The sequence below is a fragment of the Camponotus floridanus genome, unplaced genomic scaffold (genome assembly GCF_003227725.1).
Source record: "Camponotus floridanus strain SB8 unplaced genomic scaffold, Cflo_v7.5 scaffold76, whole genome shotgun sequence".
Lineage (NCBI taxonomy): Eukaryota > Metazoa > Arthropoda > Insecta > Hymenoptera > Formicidae > Camponotus > Camponotus floridanus.
In genome coordinates, this window is record NW_020229845.1 from 153,316 (window position 1) to 174,045 (window position 20,730).

The window sequence follows — 20,730 nt, forward strand, 5'->3', positions numbered from 1 at the left end:
TGGTATCGTGAAACTCGCGTGATTTTTTTAAATGACTCTTGTCATAAAGATTCGTGAAAATTCAGTAGAAAGATAATTTCGAAAATTTGAAATCTAAATATTATTACCGTACTCGGTATTTCAATGTTTGAAATTCAAAGGAAAAATAAAGTTTTATTTTAAAAATATTATTTTAAAATATACACACGAAAATATTCTTTGGTCTTTCGATTTAATTGCAATTTTAGCGAAATAATTCAAATTTAACATGTACCATGCTCGTATTTTTTCCACAATTTTTTTTAACAAACTTTTCATATTCTATTAAACAATAGTAACGCAAGTGAGACACATAACTGTGTGTGTGTGTGCATTGCACAATCAATCTTTAAACGGAAGCTATCGCAGAAGCAATTATTTCCTCGTCTCGGTGTAAAAGAAGAGTTTGAAAATCTAATAGTAGTGTTATGGAATTGCCGTCGCGACGAAGAACAAGATCTTGAGGCTTCTATCTACGAGCACCTGTCAGATAGACCTGTCCGATGATAGATAACGCTTCTTACTCTCGCTCGCCGCGCTTCCGTGCCAGTCTGTCCCCGGGACCGGAAGCAATACATAGTAATAAAAGTAACGACCGAGTCGTGGCCACGTGTCATCTTTCCGGGGACGAGCAGTTTGGAGACCATTGCGCGCCGACGCGATGCGACGCAAGCCGGCTTGCACTTACAACCGGAAGCTAGCCCACGGGCTTCACGGGTGTATTAATAGGGTGGCGCGCACACCAGGAAGAACCGAATGATTATCGGTAAATGACAGAAACCGCAGATCGCCTGTCGTCGACTGCGTAACGTCAGTCGTGCGCAGGCCGCAGCGCGCCCAAGAGCCGCCATATGTCGGCTTCGTCCGAATTAAAGTTGGCGACCCGGATGAGCCATCGCTCGGGGTTCCGGCACTTTCGACAACTTTGAACTTCGTTTCACCGATTGTCATCGTCACGTCACCCGCTTCTCCTTCGATCGAGAGTCAGAGGGGAGGAAAACGAGGCTTTATCATTTCGAGGTACTTGAGATTATCTTCATTTCGAAAAATTGAAGATGATCTGAAAAAACTTTGAAAAATTACTATGATGGAGATGTACTATATGTGTGACTATTTACGTATGAATATCATGTGAAAATATTACATGTTATATTTTTTTCGTTCTAACGCACGATTAATAGAAACAGTAATGGATCCTGATTGAAATAAATGTAACAGTTACAGCGAGGCTGATTGGACAAATTTTTATCAAACGCATGATTTAATTTTCGTGTTCGATGTGCGAAGGGTAAAATAATCAGTCACTTTTTTTTCATTCGTTTAATACAACATCCTCTTGTTTGTTCCGATTAAACATTGAACGTTGCAGCGAATCGCAATCAGCTGCGGAGAGGGGACGGGGAAAGGGGCAAGGAGAATATTACGGTTATCGTCAATATTAGTAGCTGCTAAAATGCTAAAATTCGAGTAAAGTGATTTTTAAACGGGATAATGAGATTTACATACCCCGTAAAACGCATACTGCAGATACACCGAATTATGTTAATGTAGTGCGCCTCTAGAGTGAGAGTCACTATAATTTTTTTCTTCTTTTTTAATTATGCCATTATCTTTAGAGACGCGAGCGTGTATGTAAAATATAGACATTTATGGGTCGCGCGACATCTGCCTGGCTTCCGACTGGCGCGAGATCGAGAACTTCGTAGCAACCTGTCCGCTTTTTATGGAGCAAGTGGGAAAAGGACGGGGGAGAGAGAGGCAGATAATTAGGTTTGTCCGAATAATTGGTCTTAGGAGAGCCACCGGACCTATAACCCGGGTGCTCTTTTTCTTTCTCTCTCCTCGCTGCGCAACGGCTCGCCGGTAATTTGTCCGAAATGCCTTCCTCGCCTTCCTGGATCTTCCTCCTTTTTTCTGACCTCCGTCACGATACCATAATGAAAACGGCGAAGTGTGGAATTGGCGGGCAATTTTCTGGAGTGTTCCGTCCGATCTATAATTTTCAAAAACTGTCCACCTGTTCCGTGACGTTACGAAACACGGGGACACGCTTCGCGGAATAGCACACGCCTGGCCGCGTAGATCATCCATAATTTGTTAAAACATTTCCGATTTATACTAATTCCGGGTCGTTGCGTGCCGAGCGGCGTCGTTTCCGCGAAAATGGAATTTTTACAATGTCGAAAAAATATCAACATATTTTCGTAATAGACAGGAATCAATATCGTAATATTACAAATTATAAAACATTCCGTCATATTTCTGTGACAGCTCACGTTCCTTGAAAATATCTTTAATATTCTATTTTCCATCGTCGATCTTAAACAACATTAATTGATATATTTTACTAAAAAAAAAAAAAAATTCCCTCCCATAAATTCTCTCCCAAAAGATACGGAATGAAATGAGGTTATTTACAATAATATCCTCACCTGTTTACTACGCGTAGCTATCGCCACGATGCATCTTTGCCGCATAATGCGAGCGAATTCGGAGGGAGGGGAGCAATTTCAGCAAACATCGTTAATCGACATTAGACCATCGGTGACTGTCGGTAATAGCCGGTTAGGCCGATATCAATTTACGACGCGCATACAGACCGCATCATGCCGCGGGTTTAACGACCGTGGCCCGATCCGAAGACGGTTTCCGCCCACGGCGCGACGGCATAAACCGATCGCCGGGGAACCTGTCGCTTCCTAGGCGGTTAATTGTACGCGGAATTGCATTCCGCCAGCCAGGGGGACGATGCACCGATGCCATCGCGATGCGCGCGAGCTAGGGCCACGACACATCGTTAATTCGTTTACAACTTCCACCGCATACGTGCGAGCCTCGCCAACATATATCGGAACAAACGGACAGACGCTTAATGAGTTTTGTTGCGCGGGGAAGGAGGGACGCGCGTTATAAGGGGGCGAGAGGAGGGAAGGAGAGGTGGAATAGGGCCCCGGATACGCGTACGTACATATATACGTGCATAGCCGGGTTATATTCGTGATCGCTAATAGGAAACGTATCGCGGGTGAACGGAATTAACGGAAGTCTCCGCGCGCGTCGCCTCCCGGAAGACGCCGTCGACGCCGGTCACGATACAATTCGCCCGCCTCCCCCCGCCCCTCTTCGATCGATCGATTCCCGTCTCGTTTATTCTCGCGGATAAAGACGCGTACCAACAAGCGCGGTCCGAGCGCTCGGCTCGTTGGCACATATCACGCGTCAACTTGTCACCCGTTATATTCGTCGACTTTCGCGCTGAGAACGATCAACGTTCGTTATCTCGATTCGGGCGTTGAATCCAAGCAACTCTGACTGGCACGCAAATTGCCATTTTTAGATTTACGTGCACGCGCCCTCTTTTTAAATCTAAGCCTGTACTGGTGATCGGGGAAAGGATCGTGAACTTTGAAAAATTTCGTTATACCCTGGCTTCGTTTAAACGAACTTTTCCATGTCGTCTCGAGCGAAATCTCCATTAATTCGGCAGGAGTTACTAAATTTATCCACGAATGATTGTACTTGTCAAATTTTTACATTTCCAGACACGTGGCTGCTCTACAAGTTTCTATAGCTTTACGTTTTTGCGATCTCTTATACATATAATAATTCTCTTTCAGAGAAATATAAATGCAATTAATTTTATAACACTCTATAAAGAGTTCAAGTTCAATTTAATTATTTCCCTGTTTCTTTGTCTTTTAGTCTCCGTTATTCAAAAAAATGTTGAAATGGACAAGATTATATAGGATTATATATAACACAATCCACTATCCCGATCGTTTGTACGAGGGGTTCCTCGGCTTTCCTGAAAGCCGCGATGAAATGCGAGCGGGCAGACAGAAACGGGACCGAGACGAGATAATAAAATTCGCCGTGCGTCGTTCGCGATCACGGTGGTCGGCTATTCGACGTGTCACCTGCCGCTCGTGAGAGAAGCAACTTGGTCCTCCTCTGGATAAAATACCGGGAAGCAAGAGTGCGTCTTGTTCTCGCGAGGACGCCGCCCATGCGCTCCCTCAGGTGTGTCATCTCCTTCTCTTTGAACTTTCCTCTCTCTTTCTCTCTCTCTCTTTACCTGAATGAAGAAAAGTCACAACTCTAACCAGATTTTGGATTTAAGAGTTAGACGCGACCTTTGAAGTCGAATCCTATCGTGGCACAAAGGGTCATAACGATCTACCCGTGAGTCGCGTTGCGATTCTAAATTTTGGATATAGAGTAATCTGTATTATATACGATAGATTTGAGTGTGTATATATAATTTGATATGTAATCTTAAAGTTGATAGATGTCTTCTCCTTGGAAAATTTGCAACAATTTTATTATATATGATCGTTAAAAAAGACAGAGGAAAAATCGTAATTTTAATATATATATATATAATTAATTATATATAAAATTTATATATATATATATATATATATATATATATATATATACTTATAATATAATTATAAATATATTTTATATATACATATATAAATATATTTTATATATACATATATATATATATATATATTTTTTATATATATATTTATATATATATAAAATATATATATATTTTATATATATATTTTATAATAATTTCATATATTTTCATATAATTTCATATATTTTATAATTTCATATATATTATAATAATTTCATATATTCATGGATTAAGGATGTTTTGTATGTACAATCCCAGCAAAAAGTAGCGAAAAATCAATAGTGATGAATATTCACTTTTGATGTATTTTGAGTATATGAGAAATTGTACGAAATATTACAATTTGATCTTAGCTACAGCGCAGAGATGTATTTTTTAATATTTATTGCGTTTAATATTTATTGCGTTTTTACTGAAATATTCCGAATTTTGTTAATCGAAATGATTAACTTTTGGCAGAGAATTTCGCCTTGTGACAGATACATGGCCAAATTCATTGAATTATATTTAATATTTTTAATCAGTTAGTACTTGTATAATATTATTTGATCAAATATTTCCTCTGTATCTAAACTTTTGCAAATTTTAAACAAATTCTGAATATTATTTCCATGTGTTTTTGTCATTTGAATCGACGTGGTTATACGTTTCCCATAAAAATACATGTTAATTCGGTACAAATTAAAATCCTTATAACTTGTGAGAATCGATTTAAAAATTGTACTGAAGATTCTAAACATATGTAAGAACATTCTGTACAATTTTCGTTAAATTCTCAATATTTTGAAAATAGATACAAAACATCCTTAAATTTCTATCCCTTTTAATTGGACGAATTTTGCACCGTATGCTCGCATTCCACCAGGTACGACGTTCCGAAGACGCACATACGCGCACATACGCGCTCGACTATCCGCGGAGCACGTAATGTTAAACAGATGCCGAGGAATGCCTGCGGGACGGATAATAATGGTGAGAAGGAATTTAATATGCGCGCGGACGCGCGGAGTCGAGCATCAATCAGGAGATGCCACGAGGTCGTACGACGACGTGCGCGCATATCATTGTCATCGCCGGCGTTTCCCGTGGAATAAATCTACGGTGAGACGCCCATTGTCAACTCTCGCGTGCACCGCCACGGCTGCTGCGACGACGGTTCACGGATGCTGCACGGACGGTCTGTCGTTGCCAGTCTCCTCGATACCTAACATAAATCTTGCGCGCGTTCTACGTTTGTTGCGCATCTCGCTACCGTATCTCTCTGACTCGGTTCGAATATCGGCTCGAATTGAAGGGAGGTGTTACTGTTTTAATTTCCAGGTGATGCGAGTTTATAAAATGATCGAGGTAAATGTATAAAAAATATATTATTTTTACACTTATTAAGAACAGATTATTTAAAAAAGAGAATTAAAAGTTTTATAAATAATAAATTTAAATTTTAAAAAATATAGCACTTTTTAAATGTTTTGCATAAAATTACATTTAATAAGTATTAATATAAGTATCGGTTCGAATTGAAGGAAGGTGTTATTGTTTTAATTTCCAGGTGATACGAGTTTATAAAATGATCGAGGTAAATGAGAGACAGAGAGATTATCGCGCGATGACTTTAATTACGGATTCCGCATGCATTTAGATGTAACAGAAATGATCGATACCGATGTTAGGAAAGATTAAACGTGACATGCGTGAATAGCGAACATTTAATAGATCGGAATTAATGAGAAACGCTCGCAAAAACAAAGTCCCCGCCGAGAAAGGTAACGCGTGCAGCGCGGATCGATGCTCCGCGGTTTCTCGTTCACCGCGACGCACGCAAGTACGCAGGACGCACGCACGCATGTATGCACGCACGCACGCCCGCACGCACGTAGCTTCGCGAATATTGCGAAAAACCGAGCGTGGCGCGTGTGAAACCACGAGCGCGACTCGACGCGCGTATGGAAATGGCGCGCAGTTGCCATTGTATGGAAATGGATACGAGTCCGTTCATCGCGGCAGAAGCAACCACTGTGACCAGCTGGCTCTCCTCCTGCCTACCTACCGACTCGGTAATGTCGCTGTCAGGAAAGCGGCAAGCCTCGTTCCGTACATTGCAAAAGCGAACGCGTACAAGACGCGCTCGTTCTTCAAGAGACATCTGACAAATATTAATTTTAATTAATGATCGCTAAATTATAAATGATTAGTATTATTTAAAACTTAGATATGTTATTTGTTATTATTAATAGAATTATGTATTAATCGTCGTTAAAAATAGTTATATAAATGCACCTCCTTAATTATTAATTTTTAGTAATCTTTTTTTATTTTTTTTATCTTTAAAATTTTAATATATTTTAATATATTTAATATTATTTAATATATTTAATATTATTTTAATATATTTAATATATTTCATTATCATTAAATATTATATATATATAATTAATAAATATATATATGATTAATAAATTAATAATTTTATATATATTTAATAATCACTGAATAAATAATTTTTTAATATAAATATTAAAATTCATCGATATTTTATTTATATTATACTTATATTAATACTTATTAAATGTAATTTTATGCAAAATACGCGGATTGTAGTCCAAATTAGGACGATGTGTGTCGATTGAATATTTCCTTTCTTAAGATGTGACTCACAACAAATGCGAAAACCCCATAAAACTTAGATACGCGTGAGAATGCGTATCGCGCGCACTTATGACTGCGCGATCTTCAGTCGCGGCGTTTATACTTGATTTTTTCGCAGGAAGGTATACGCTTGTATTGTTCGCGGAGATTAACGAGCAATTAGCCCTGCGTTCTTTCGAAGTGCGCGGTAAACCGAATTTCGCGATACCGCGCGTGGTACATCGACAGATTATCGCGGAGATTAATTGCTTTGGCCGTGTGTTTTAGACACGCGCAGCGAGGCGTGTCGGCGTCAAATCCCGGTAGGGATTTATCAAAGTTAAGCCTCACAGGCCACAGATAATGTCCTTGTCAAGGAAACGGCGAGCCTTGAAACAAAAATGCGCTCGAGGACGATATTTAATGCTCACGGATATTTAATGCAAATATGTAAATCATAACGTATTGGTTCTCACTAACGTTGTAAACCGTCATTTTTATGAAATAACGTTACAATATGTTAGTTTTATTATATTATATCAACAAGAGTGCCTGCTCAAATCTAATAAAAAAATTCTCTGATCTTCCTGGTATCATTGTTCAAAATTTCAATTTTTTCATTAAAGAAAATAAAGATTTTTTGGCAAAACTCTCTCTGAAAATATATTTTTTTATTGTATGCGTTTTTTAATGTTTCTCACACAAAGGAAAAATAAAGTCACACAAATTTCAAATGCATGTGTAAAATGCAAATGTAAAAATTTTTATAGCTTTCATAAGATAAACACTTGCATAACATTTTCATTGTTTATTACTAAAACAATAAAGAATATACATATTACTGCATAACATTTTGTCAAAATATTGAATGTATAAATAGAAAAAAAGCATAGATGTATATTTATAATATATTTTAAACACATACAGAATTCATTTGAATTATCGAGTATTTACATTATAAGAGGAAATTTATCAAAGAGAATGTTTTTTACAATAACATCATCAAAATTACTGTATTTTAAATATAAATATATAAAACGGAAACAGCAGGTTTAAGTTGGAGAATCAGAATACTATATGAGACAAAAATTAAAGTAAATTTGACAGAAAAAATTTAAAATAAGAATAAAATATACGAATCTTTTACATTCGTACGCACATTATTATGTGTGTAATTCCCTATTTTCTAATACATATCTCAAATGTCTATAAAATAAAGAGCATAACACATCTGTAAAAAATCACTTCGCTTCCGTATGTAAACAAAAGAGTACAGAAAATGTAAATTCTATCAGGGTCTTCAACCGACAAATTATAATCAGTCGGACAACACTACATGTTACACCGGAATAGTCTGCCGCCATATCTCGCCTTCATTCCGCATAATAACTTGTGCGCGCCTCTCTTTCTCTCTCTCTCTCTTTCTTAGCGCAATCTTCTAGTGCGTCGCGCGAGATCATTTCCTCCTCGTCCGCGATTAACTGCATACGCAGTCGTCGTCGTCATCCTCAAGAAAGACGTATCAGCAGCAACCGCGGCAGTATCGCGCCTCGAACATCTGTCTTCGCTCGTCAACGCGCGAATGCTAATCTGCACCCGCTCATTATATCTAGCTAGAGACGCTCGGCCATTTTCACGGCGGCGACACTTCTCTCGTAATTTATAATCCCGAGATGCCGCGAGAGAAAGAGAGAACGAGAGGGAGGGGGAGAAAGAGAGAGAAACACGAGAGCACATCGAATAAAATTTACATTCCGAGCTGGTGCGGACCGGTGTCAGGCGAAATCGAACGAGACACCTCGTTGCGCCGAGAGGTCGGCTCTTCTCGCCGGACCTCCTGCGGACACCGGGTCCAGGATAAGCGCTCGTCGTAAAAGTCACTTTACAGGCTCGCGCGAGGGACAGGTGACCCGCGTCGTGTACCCGGTGCCAGTCGGCCGCGTCGAGAGACAGAGAAAGAGGGAGACGAAAATAAAAGGTCGTGCGCGCGTATATAACACGGGGTCCCGGGGGCGAGACGCGCCGATGTCGTCGAGGCGAACGGACGTCGACGCGGCCTCGACAGGCCTCGGCGGAGCCCGGGCCCTTTCCCTTTTCTCTCGCGGCGGCTGGCCTCTCAGATTCTCCCAGCGATTCTCGTCGGTAAATATACCATGGCGACACCGAGGCCTAAAACCGAAGCTCGCTAGTATACGATACTTTATGGCACCTACGTTTCCGATCACAAGCTTTATATCCCGTATAAAATACATGAATGGTGATCTCTCTTTCTCTCTTTTTTTTTCTTTTCAAGCATGGCTATAATCCTCACGGCAAAGTACATAAATAAAAAGGATATACGGAAGTGTTAAAGAGGACCTATAATAGTAATATAAAACTTTAAAAATGTCGAAAATTATCGAGCGCTATCAGTACTTCATTAAAAGGATCATAATCGTTATTTTGAAAACAGCACCTTATCTCGTCTAGAATCTTTCTATCTTGAAATATTATCTATGCGACTTGTTAAATTATAATTAGCGAGATGACTGAATAATAATTTAAAATTATATCGTTTCTTGATATCAGGTCGGCACGAGTTTTCTTTATTTATTATTAGCTCTTGAAAAGCCTGAGGCAAAATTTAAAGACGAAGCACAGCCAGGAATATGGTAGCGCCATTCATCGACATTCGGCGAACGCATTGTTTTTAAACCCTCAATTTCGCCTCTCTCATTTGCTATTTTTCTTTTTCCGTCGCGGAAACGAACACGGCACCGAAGCAGGTGCATGACTAGTCTAGACCCTGCTGCGGCCTTTCAGGGACAACTCCGGCGCGGAACTTCCCGCTTAGCCCTCTGGCCATCCCTTAAATGTCTCGCTCTCCATCTCCGTTCCCTCAAGCTGGCCACGGGACAGTTCCCTCGAATCTGGAATATCATAGAAGAAGAATCTGCTATATAACATCATTTCCTAAGCCGTCAGTGGAGGCCAGCGGGAGGACGGGGGAGGGAGATGAAGGGGGAGAAAGGCAGAACGAGCCACGGGCAATAATCTCGATGGCTCGCCAATTACGTTCGTCTCGTGGCCATCTGCTCCTCCGGGCCAGGAGACCCGATGACCGCTCATCCTTCAACAATCTTCCTCCTGTTCCGTCCCACCGGGCCACCTTCTCCCTCCCTCACACTCCGACTCCGAGCTCTCCTCCGCCTCCGCGTCTCGCTTGGGCCTCGAGAGTTTCGGGGCTCAAAGGCAGCGATGTAAATTGCGAAATCGATAATGCGGAACCGCGGTTTGTCGCGCGATAATCATACGACGTGCGCCCAAACTCCACGGACTGCGCGAGCGGATCCCAAATGTACGTATGCGTGTGTGTATGTGCGTGATTGGGAAGGCCAGGGATACTGTGACCGCGTCCCGAGATGCCGCCGCTCGGACAGAGAGCGTATATAATTACGCCGAAATCGTAGTTAGGCGCGCACCTATAGCACACCGCGTCGGGGCTTCGAAAATTGATCACGTACCGCGTCGGGGTCCTGGTCCTCCATCCCTTGCTCTCTCCGCCCCTCTCCCCCTTTCACCCTTCCTTTCTCTCTCTTTTTCTTCGCTACTGCCCGCTCTTCTCTGTCATTATCGGGAATAAAAGTCACCGCTACTCCATCGGCGCGCTGGAGGAATTCACTGCGGGGACAATCTCGTGTTGAAAAATTATGGCGGTTGTGTGGGTCCTCCGATGCACGGGTTTCGCGTTTATTGAGGCCCGAGAATGATGAAAGATCATCCTTTGGGGATCTTGAAGCGGCAGAATTGCCGATCGAATTGCAATTGACGTTATATTTTGTCGCAATCGAGGGAAGAGGACCCGTGTTTCCGCGGAATAGTGAGTCGGGTCGATTCTCACGTCTTGGAGGCTTCCACAGATCACAACGGTACCTTCCATGGGACACATCTTCCACGTTTAAATCAAGACTAAAAGAAATTACGAGCTGGAATTAATAACGGTAGATGAGAAGGATATGATCCGGCGCCCGGACTCATTTAAGAAATGGGAAACCTATTAGCATAGAAGGACGACGTCGAAAGAGGCGGAGGGAGACAGCGGGAGACCGTGGCGTCCATTGTGTGCCGGCGGGACGAGGGGACCCCCCTCGCTTTCGGCCGGCCGTGTCCGCCGGAATTCGTCGAGCGTATCCGTGCGATGCGGTGTGTCTCAACGAGAGAGTCGGACGCGCGCCGTGAAAGCGAGTAGAGAGGTCCCGCGCCCGTCCGATTCCTCGGCGCGGGCACGTCGTCATCCTCACCTCACCTCACCTCACCGGCGCGGCGTCATTTTCACACGCCGCCGCGCCAGGATCGGCGCCGCTCCACTGCGACTCGCTTGCGCAACGCTCGCCGAGCGTACGCGGTCACCCGCGAAGCGACCGACTCTTTCCCCGTGTTATTACGAGTATTATCGCTATCCCTATTGGACGAAATTATTCTTCGAGAATAGGGTTGCACGAGGCGTAATCTACGGTTGCAAGATGATACTCATTGGAATATCGGTATCGAAAGTTTTCGAAATTCGAGTCTTTTCTTGATCTCGAATACAAATTTTGTGAAAGATCTCACATCTTTAAATAAAATTTCAGATAATTATTCCTATTTTTTATCATTTTTATTTCAATCATGTTTAATTAAATTGATATTTAAATAAAATTTCTAGTAAGTTTATATATAATGTAATGCGTGTGATTTACTCATTTGATTTACAAATACTGTATGTACTATATTTTAGTTTTTTTTTTTTAAATAAAAAATCTTGACAATCTTAGTCTTGATATATCTTATCATTATGATATATCTTGATATATCTTGATAATTGATAAAAAAATCTTGTCTTGGTCTTTCCTCGAATTTTCAATTAATCTTGGTATCTCGTGCAATCCTATCGAAAATGAGCGAAAAAAAGAATGATATGATGGCCCCTTGTCAAAATTAAATTGAAAGACTTTCCGCAACAAACTGGATTCTACATTAAAAATCGAGAAAATTAATTTTCTTCGTTCGATTTTTGTAAGATTAATTTTTCTCGAGTTTTTATAGTTATTAATATAGGTATAATTACTATTGTAATATTATCACAAACTATTTCTTAACTCTATATTTTTTTAATATGATCTTTTGTAAACAAAATTATTCTTCGAAGAAAAAAAAGAATCTCTGCAAATATCAGAATTGATTCAATTTGAACGTTGCAAAGAAATATTCTAAAAGGAGAGTTGCAGCTCAGGATTTCTTAGTAAAAACAAATAAATAATTCTTATAAATTTATAAACATAAATAATAATTCCTACTTCTATATGTATACATTTAATTAGTATATTATTTACGTATATATTTATCATATTATTATAATTATTTATAATTATAATTAATTATAATTAATTATAAATATTTATATCCATATCATATTTATATCCATGTCGGATAAAATTTTAAATTTGACCATTAATAATGATTGTGATTGCATTTTTATTTTATTTTCCGATACGTACTCGAAAAGTGAATATAATATCACGAAAAATTTACATAACGTAACAAAATAAATCATTTACTATCCGCAAGTTTTCCATTTTGCGAATGCTTGGCGCGATCAATTTACACTTCCACGTTCGCAAAGGTTATCTTCTTCCGTTTTCTTCTCCACATCAACATATTCGCATTACCATTCCCGTTACACTCTTCCGCGATCAGACCCGGGAAAGTCCGTTCCGTCGCGCGTCCTTTACGCGCGAGCGTCACATCCGGACGTAAACGCGCGCGAATCGCCTCACGCACGTGCGATACTCACGCAATCGCGTCGTACCGCGACCGATTCGCATCATAGTAGAACGCGCATAGCACGCTTGTTAACATTGATATGATTATCCCCTCAACTTCCATTATTAGATTATACTTTTATAGACCTTAATATTGCCTATAATTTATATAAATTTAATATAAAATTACTAAAGATTGAGGGAATATTTGTTTTTTTTAAAATGCAAATTAGCTGTTGTGATTTAATGTATTTTCTTTATCATCTTTCCTTTTAAATTCAAATTTAATTTAATTTAATACATTTTAACAATCAGTGAATTTATTTTAAAGTGTCAACAATTTTTTCTCAATTTTTATATAAAGCCAGCATTAGGAAATACATATAAATAAGTTTCTAAAGATGTTGCGATACTAATTAAATAAAAGAGAGGGACATCGTCATTTTTAACAATTTCTTCAAACTTACTATCGGAGTTTTTCTCTTTCACAGGCATTCCTTTGGAAAATATTACGGTCATATTTATATTCGCATTCATCCTAATCGACCCTCGAGAATGGGTGTGTCAGTTAGACGCGCGGTAGGTCCGGGATAGAGAGCATCCCGTACATCTTTGCAACCGTGGCAGTCCACGTCGTTCCACGTGCGCGGAGCCAGGTCACCCGTTGACTCCACGCTCGGGTAAAGAAGCAGTCCAAATGGAAAGAATAATTAGGCGGATCTCTCTTAAGCGGACGAGAGGGTCCTCCTTTCCTTTTTCGTTGCATCGTGTGCTCGTGCATACGCTCGCTCGCTCGCCGATTCGTTATCTCGCGGCTCCGTGCGACGCGTGCTCGTACATGCGTGACTGCTGACTACGGGGTCCCGTCATCTCCGCCAACGGCCGTAGCCGGGCACGCTGTAATTATTTAATGACGCGTTAATCTCACGACGACTTCGTCTTATTGGTATCTCCGAGTATGCGGAGAGAGATGCGGCCGAGTGGAACGGGGGGGTGCGCAGGACGGGGGGGGGAGGCACGGATGGACCCCGCGCGACTTATCGATGCATCGCGCCGCGTGTATTAGTTTAGCTTTCATTAATCGTGCCGTTTTATTTGACTGTAACCCGCGCGATCGCCGGCCCGATACCCTCGTAATTGAGGCGTAAGTTAATAACAACTTCTATATTTCTCGGGGGAATCGATTCGTGTCGCTCGATCGAGCCGTTCGGTGCTTGATGAGCGAACGCGTTCGAGAAAATATGTATTTTCGGATTTATTTCGAAAATCTGGACGTAGTTTCTATCGATACGCGCGATGGATTAATCTGCCAATTTGCGACTAAAAGAGGATCTCGCATTCGGGCACTTTTTCCGTACGACAATCTTAAGGATCAATTTCCAAGCGTCTTCTCTGACAAAAAATTCTGCGCGCAACGGTTGATCTCGTTATCGAGCTCGAGAGGAATCTTAAATGCAACGCAATCTATCTGCAACTTTTAACTCGACCCTCTAGCACACGGCTGTGCTTCCAACTCATCAATGTTGCATATGTTGCCGGCTAGAGGCGTAAGCAAATCAAAGTTACATCGCATCGCTCGTGCTCGTACGTGCGATACGAGCGAGGTCGCGGAGACTAATCGAGATTCGAATCGCGAAATTAGTTCGTCGATCCCTGAAGAGCAGGGGAAGGAGAAGCGAGAGGAGGAGGAGGAGGAGATGGTGGTGGTGGTTTCATCCCCGCGTTCGCGTGTGGTCACCCGACTTATTAAGCAGGCCCATTCCTTATTGCGCCGGTAGAGCCGGCCCTCTCGCGATATTGCCGCTCTCTCGCGAGCTTAACATTATAAATTTATCAGTGAGAACGCGAGGCGACCAAAAGAAACGCGTTGATCGAAAGATGGAGGTACGAGCTCACCTCTGACCCGTCGAAGTATTTCGATATACGCTCTCGTGCCGCGGAGATATTTATTGGAGATAATTATAAGAGCGGTCGTAAAGTCTCGGACGGGCCCGTTTCTTAGCTGATATCTTACACTGCCCGTGGAGCGGGGGGCCCTACACGTATCCTTATACAAGGTGTCCCTCCCGAGCGCTCGTCCTTACCCCTCGCAAAGCGCTCGCATGAGCGAGAATAATCTTCTTGTGGGATTTTAGGTTTTTATTTAATAAGTATTCAAGTCAATCTCATTGCAAAGTGCATTTGTATAAATAAGATGACAATAATGGAACAATTGAAGTCATAGGAAATTGATTTATTTGAAGCTGATCTTTACCCATCATCTGCATGATATGTTTCTCCTGAGAAATCTTAAAATTAGCGACAGTAGAGCTCGTTTATTTTCGTTCGCGTGAATATTCTACATTTTCTGGCCGTCGTTTGAATGCATCGACATTTAGAAATTTTCAAATTGACCACGTTAAACTCCTTTATTTAATTAGCATTTCGAAACGATGTGTCAAACTAAATTCAGCATATACTCAGTTTGTGATATAATATCATCGACTGTTATATTCATCTTCGATCGTGTCTTACCAATCGTGTTAATAATTCTATAAACAGAATTTCGCCGAGTCCTTCCCGCGGCTACTTCTCGGGCACCCCGTAGATGCCCGAGTCGACGAAGGCGAGGTGGTTGAAGATAGCACCCGGATAGCGAGCCGCCATGCAACCCGCGGAATGAAAATCGATCAGAGAACCCGGTGCGAGGATCGAGATGATGCATCGATATCAAAAGTTGTAGAGTGGTTTCGCGCGCTCGCGCTTCTCCCTTTCTTCCTCTCTCTCTCTTTCCTGCACCCTCTCTCCTATCCATCTCTCCTCCTCTTATCGCCGTGCCCTCCCTCTCGCGATCGAATCGCTGTTTGTCGGGGAATATGTCCGTGGCAATTTGGATTTGAATTATTCGCAATTTTCTTTATCTCATTTCCAGTTATATCTCGCGCGTCCGGGTCTCGTCGAATCGCGGCCCGATGATGTGTCGGATCGAGTTTCCATCTCGGGACTTTTGAGAAATCGCGGATATCTGCCGCTTTTAAATAGACCGCACGGCGCTTGAGCAGAGAGCTTTGGGCGCGACTCGTAGATTTGATGGATTGATATCTCGATTCTCGCTCGGTCGTCGTTACATCCGGAATTCGCGCCGTGTCGAGGAATCAGTTTTTTACCCCCACACTTGGCGCGAACAAGGGGAAAATATTTTTACGATATTACAAATATAAAAAAAATGTATTTTTTTTATTAAAAATTTATAAAAATAATTATAATACGCTCGCTTTCTATATTGTCATGTAGAAATTAATTATAACAATCAATAAATAATAATGAATAGCTAGAATAAGTAGCCAGATATGTAAATGTAATTAATATCAGACTTAAGAATCTTTACAGTCAAAGAAATTGTCTTGTAGGAATTTTCTAAGGGCGATAAATAAATTAATTGAGATAAATGTTTAACAAATATTGTTATCAAATATTTTTTGCGATTAATTTATTAATCTAAATGACAGAGATAGAATTTATATCCAAATTGTTAGTAAAATTTAGAAAAAATCTTTCTATCTACCTATCTATATTAAAGCTAATCATATTTGTTACAAAATTTGACTGTGATATATAAGAAAATTGTTTTTCGTAAACATTATTCTATAAATTTTTGTAGTAACACCAAGAAATCTACATCAGCAAAACATTTTTCGAGTGTGCCAGTACGTTTATGAGCAAAGAATTACCGGTGAAGAACGGAAGTTTGTTTTATAGGATCATGCCAAGAGCTTAGGGTTAAGAAACGAGTTCGAGGAAAATGCATCGGGAAAATCATAAGCCCCGAGGCTGTTAATTAAACTCGAAAGCGCATCGTTCTCTTTCGGTTCGCTTACTCGTCGTGCGTCGTTCGCTGCTTCGTGCTCGAAGAAGATGCTCCAAAGCGTACACTAATTTCAGGGATTGTAACGGAACTGCCACATATTAAGAGAGACCGGTTTCACATTGTTGCCGTTCCAGAAAATCAATGTGCAGGAGAGGTTGGAGAAATCGTTAGCAATTTTTCCGCTATCACGCTACGCAGTGATCTCTGATGTACATCAACGACACGGCGGGAAATAATTTTACGGTTCTGCGTTTTACACGCCGATGTGGAATAAGGATTATAACTTTTTAGCACGATAAGTTAGGATAGTTAAGAATTCTTCAGACTCAAAAAGGCTATTTCTGTTAATGTGTCCGCAAAAGTGGAAACTACAGATGATGTGTTTATTAAGGATGTTTAAATAATGTTCAATCTTTTCCTGCACGTTATTTTTCTTGTCGTCTTAATGATGCATGGAAAGATCTGACTCTGCCATTTTTCTAATTGTTTCCTAATGATTTTCTAAATATAAATCATATTATGATAAAATGTAACGTGATAATGTACTTTGATAAAGACGTGAGAGTTTTGTCGTTTATCGATTACAATTATAATTAATCCAGACTTTCTTTTCATACATCTCACACGGCGATTATTAACTTTCACCGATACTGACCGGCTGTACTAAGCAATTAATTCATTTTTCCTTCTCCGCTCATATTACCAGGTAGCATTATAAGCTAGAAAAAGATAGTGAAATACGTAAAAGATCAGTTAACATACAAATTGGCCCCGGTGTTTGAAGGCTCGACAGCGCGTACTAGGTTCCTCGCGGCGAAAGGAAAGATTAAAAGCATTCGACCGGTAAGAAAACATCTCGAAACGAGATAAAGGTTCGCGGATTCCGCGATGCATACCGAGGACGATGCGACGACGCACCAGACAGCTAATTACCGTGTCCGGTAACGTTGATGCGGAGAAACGCGTAGAGAAAGATTTTACAGTCGCATCGAACGCACATACACACGCTCAAAAAATTGTCTTGCAATTACATAACACAATTTTCTAGGTGCGAAAAATTAATCGAAATAGATTAAATGATTATCAAATATCGTAATGATATCGCATATCAATTTAAAATTTAATCAATCTAAATGACAGAGACAGAATTTATATTTGAATTGTTAAAATTAAAAAAAAAAATTTTCTGCAACGTCTATATATTAAGACTAATCATACTTTGTTCTCAAATTTAACTGTGATATAAAGAAAAAATATTTTTTATAAAGATTGTTTTAGCTATATTGATATTTATATTTACTCAATGCAGTGATATTAATATCTGATAATGGTCTAAATTTGCCAGAAGATATTCTTAGAATTTGCTATAAATTCTATATAGAATTTGCTATAAATTCTATATAGAATTTGCTATAAATTCTATATGTTATACAGAATGTTCTAACAGATACAAAAAATAGCGATAAATTGTGATACCAAGGAATCTACCTACATCTGTAGAATGTTTTTTAAATGTATGTTATTTAAATGTTTACGTGTGTAATGTATGTATCATGAATGCTATGATACATATGAAACGAATTTTATTTTATTTTATTCATGAAGGGGGAAATCATCACGATACATTTGATGGGACTCGAGTAGATGCATGCATTACCGTAACGGAAACTGTGCGATAGAAAAGATATGCCAATGCGTCGTCCGAATAATAAACGCCTAATGAGAAACGTCACAATCGGCCGACAAATTGAAAAGAATCTCCCCTTAAAGATTACAAAAGATTCGTCGTCTTCATCAAGATTGGCTAACGTATCCTGTGAGAAAGCGACTCCGATTACGGATTCTTCCGTTGCCGTTAATCGTCAGGGGATCTCTATCATAATGGACGAGAAAATAATGAACTACATTTACGTAGGAATACGGGATCGTGCATGGAATTAAACGTATTTACGTACGTTGCATCATAGAAACCTCTAGCAAAGAAAAAAAACTGCCAATACTCAAGGAACATATATTGTAATGTATTATTTATTATATATATAAACGTGTTTATACGAACAAGAAACGTAATCTCGTGATAGAATTTTATCTAGTTATGAAAATAGATAGCATCTCTTCTTCTGCTTAGAAGCTATTCTGAACTTTATTAATTAATATATGTATGAGAAAGTGACAATCACAGATCCTTCCGAGCTTGATTATCTGAGATTCCCGACGTAACGAGAGAAATAATGAGCTGAAAAATTCACACCTCCGGACAAAAGTGAGATTAGCAATGTAAAGGAACTCGAGAGATCGCTGACGGAAAGAGGCGATAATATCGACAGGATACACAGTCCTTATAATCGTGTCTGGTGCGAGTGACAAAAATCATTTCTGGCCAGAACGATACCTGGAAAGATAATTTCGGGAGGGACATTACGCCCTGGCAATTAAATCGCGAGACTCACGCAGCGCCAATTACGCTCGTGGACTGATGAATCAGCCGGATGGTCCTCCGGGAGACACGCGAGGGGTCCCGACCCTGTGTTTGTGTCCCCAATCACCTCTTCACAAGTCGGATTCGTCGTCGTCGTAGAATCCGCTCGCGGTCGCGCGCGGTTCACCGGCACGAAATATGCAACACGTATTAATTAGGGGAAAAGAGATTGCCGCTGTGTCGACTACCGTCACGGCAATTAATCGGGAGAAAGGTATCCTGGACGCTTGCGCGTGCAAATGTTGCGCCAGAGTCTAGGCGATATTTCGGCAAGCTCCGTATCGCAACGAACCGCGACTGACTGGCTTATCGCGCGACGCAATGTCTTATCGAGGAGCGAAGAAGGAAAAAGGTTTGTCGAATTCTCTAATACGCGACAAATATAATTATGACGAATGGTAACATTATAGATAAGAGTAATAAATGTCACAATTTATGATATTGATATCTTGTAAAATAATACAAAAATATAATTGTGAGTGGTAGTAGCATAGATAAGAGTAATATATGCGTTATAATTTATGATATTGATATCTTGTACAGAAGCATATATTTTTACAAGTTATTCCTGAATTATTACTATCTCGTGCATATATTATATATTTGAGAAAATCTCTCGCAAGATTCTCCTCTCACTAATTTATTTAATGAATTATTCCTGTTAGATTACTCACGACACTCAAAAAAATGGTCAACAACCATTTTCTAGAGGCGATAAATTAATTGAGATAAATGATTAGCAAATATGCGATATCGTATATGTGTGTGTGTTTTGCATTTAATCTATCAATCCAAGTGACAGAATTCATATCTGAACTGTTAGTGAAATTTAGAAGGAAAGTCCTGTGGTATCTATTCATATGAAGGCTAATCATACTTGTTACAAAGTTTGACTCTGATATACAAGAAAATCATTTTTCACCAAGATCGATCTAGCTGTAGTAATGGAAACTCATATTCATCTAATGCAATGATTAATATTCGGCAATGGGATCTAAAATTGCCGGAAGATATTATTAGAATTTGTGTCATAAAGTAGATGTAAAAAAATAGCGGATAATTTTAACTATTTTAGAAATTAGTAAAATATTTTTTAAATTTTTAAAAGAGTATAACTATTTATATTGATAAATAAACAATTTAACTTGGAAAGAAAGCAAATACATGATATTTATACAAGAATATTGCATAAGTTTCTTACACATTGATCGACGAACGGAAGTTGCCGGAAAGTAGAATATCAAGGAGACGTACAGGCTTCAATATGACCATATTTTGACGTGTCGACTTGTTACGATTCACGGGTACACGTGTAGGTGCAGGTATTACACGCGAGCGGCCATATCCGCCAAGGATTTGTGATGCGCGACCAACGTTATGAAGTGACCGCTATATTAATTCGCACATTAGCACTTTACCACGTTAACTGCCGTGTAAAATCACTTCCTTCTCGCCATGGGAACACCTGTCGAACGTTTTGCGGATATCGGTGTGCGGCGTTCGGTCTCACGTACGCGGGCGAAACGCGATCGCGATCGCGATCGCGCATCGT

The 20,730-nt window shown here is 40.1% G+C and overlaps 1 protein-coding gene and 1 long non-coding RNA gene across 4 annotated transcripts in view; one reads left to right on the top strand and one right to left on the bottom strand.

Moving 5' to 3' along the window:
- The window catches only part of LOC105252294, a 250,072-nt gene that overhangs the window by 50,462 nt on the left and 178,880 nt on the right, over positions 1-20,730 (bottom strand). The gene's annotated exons all lie outside the window — the stretch shown is intronic.
- LOC112639580 lies at positions 3,741-6,623 on the top strand. The gene is made up of 3 exons (XR_003123581.1): positions 3,741-4,038; positions 5,313-5,794; positions 5,997-6,623. It is a non-coding gene; the product is annotated as an uncharacterized LOC112639580 (long non-coding RNA).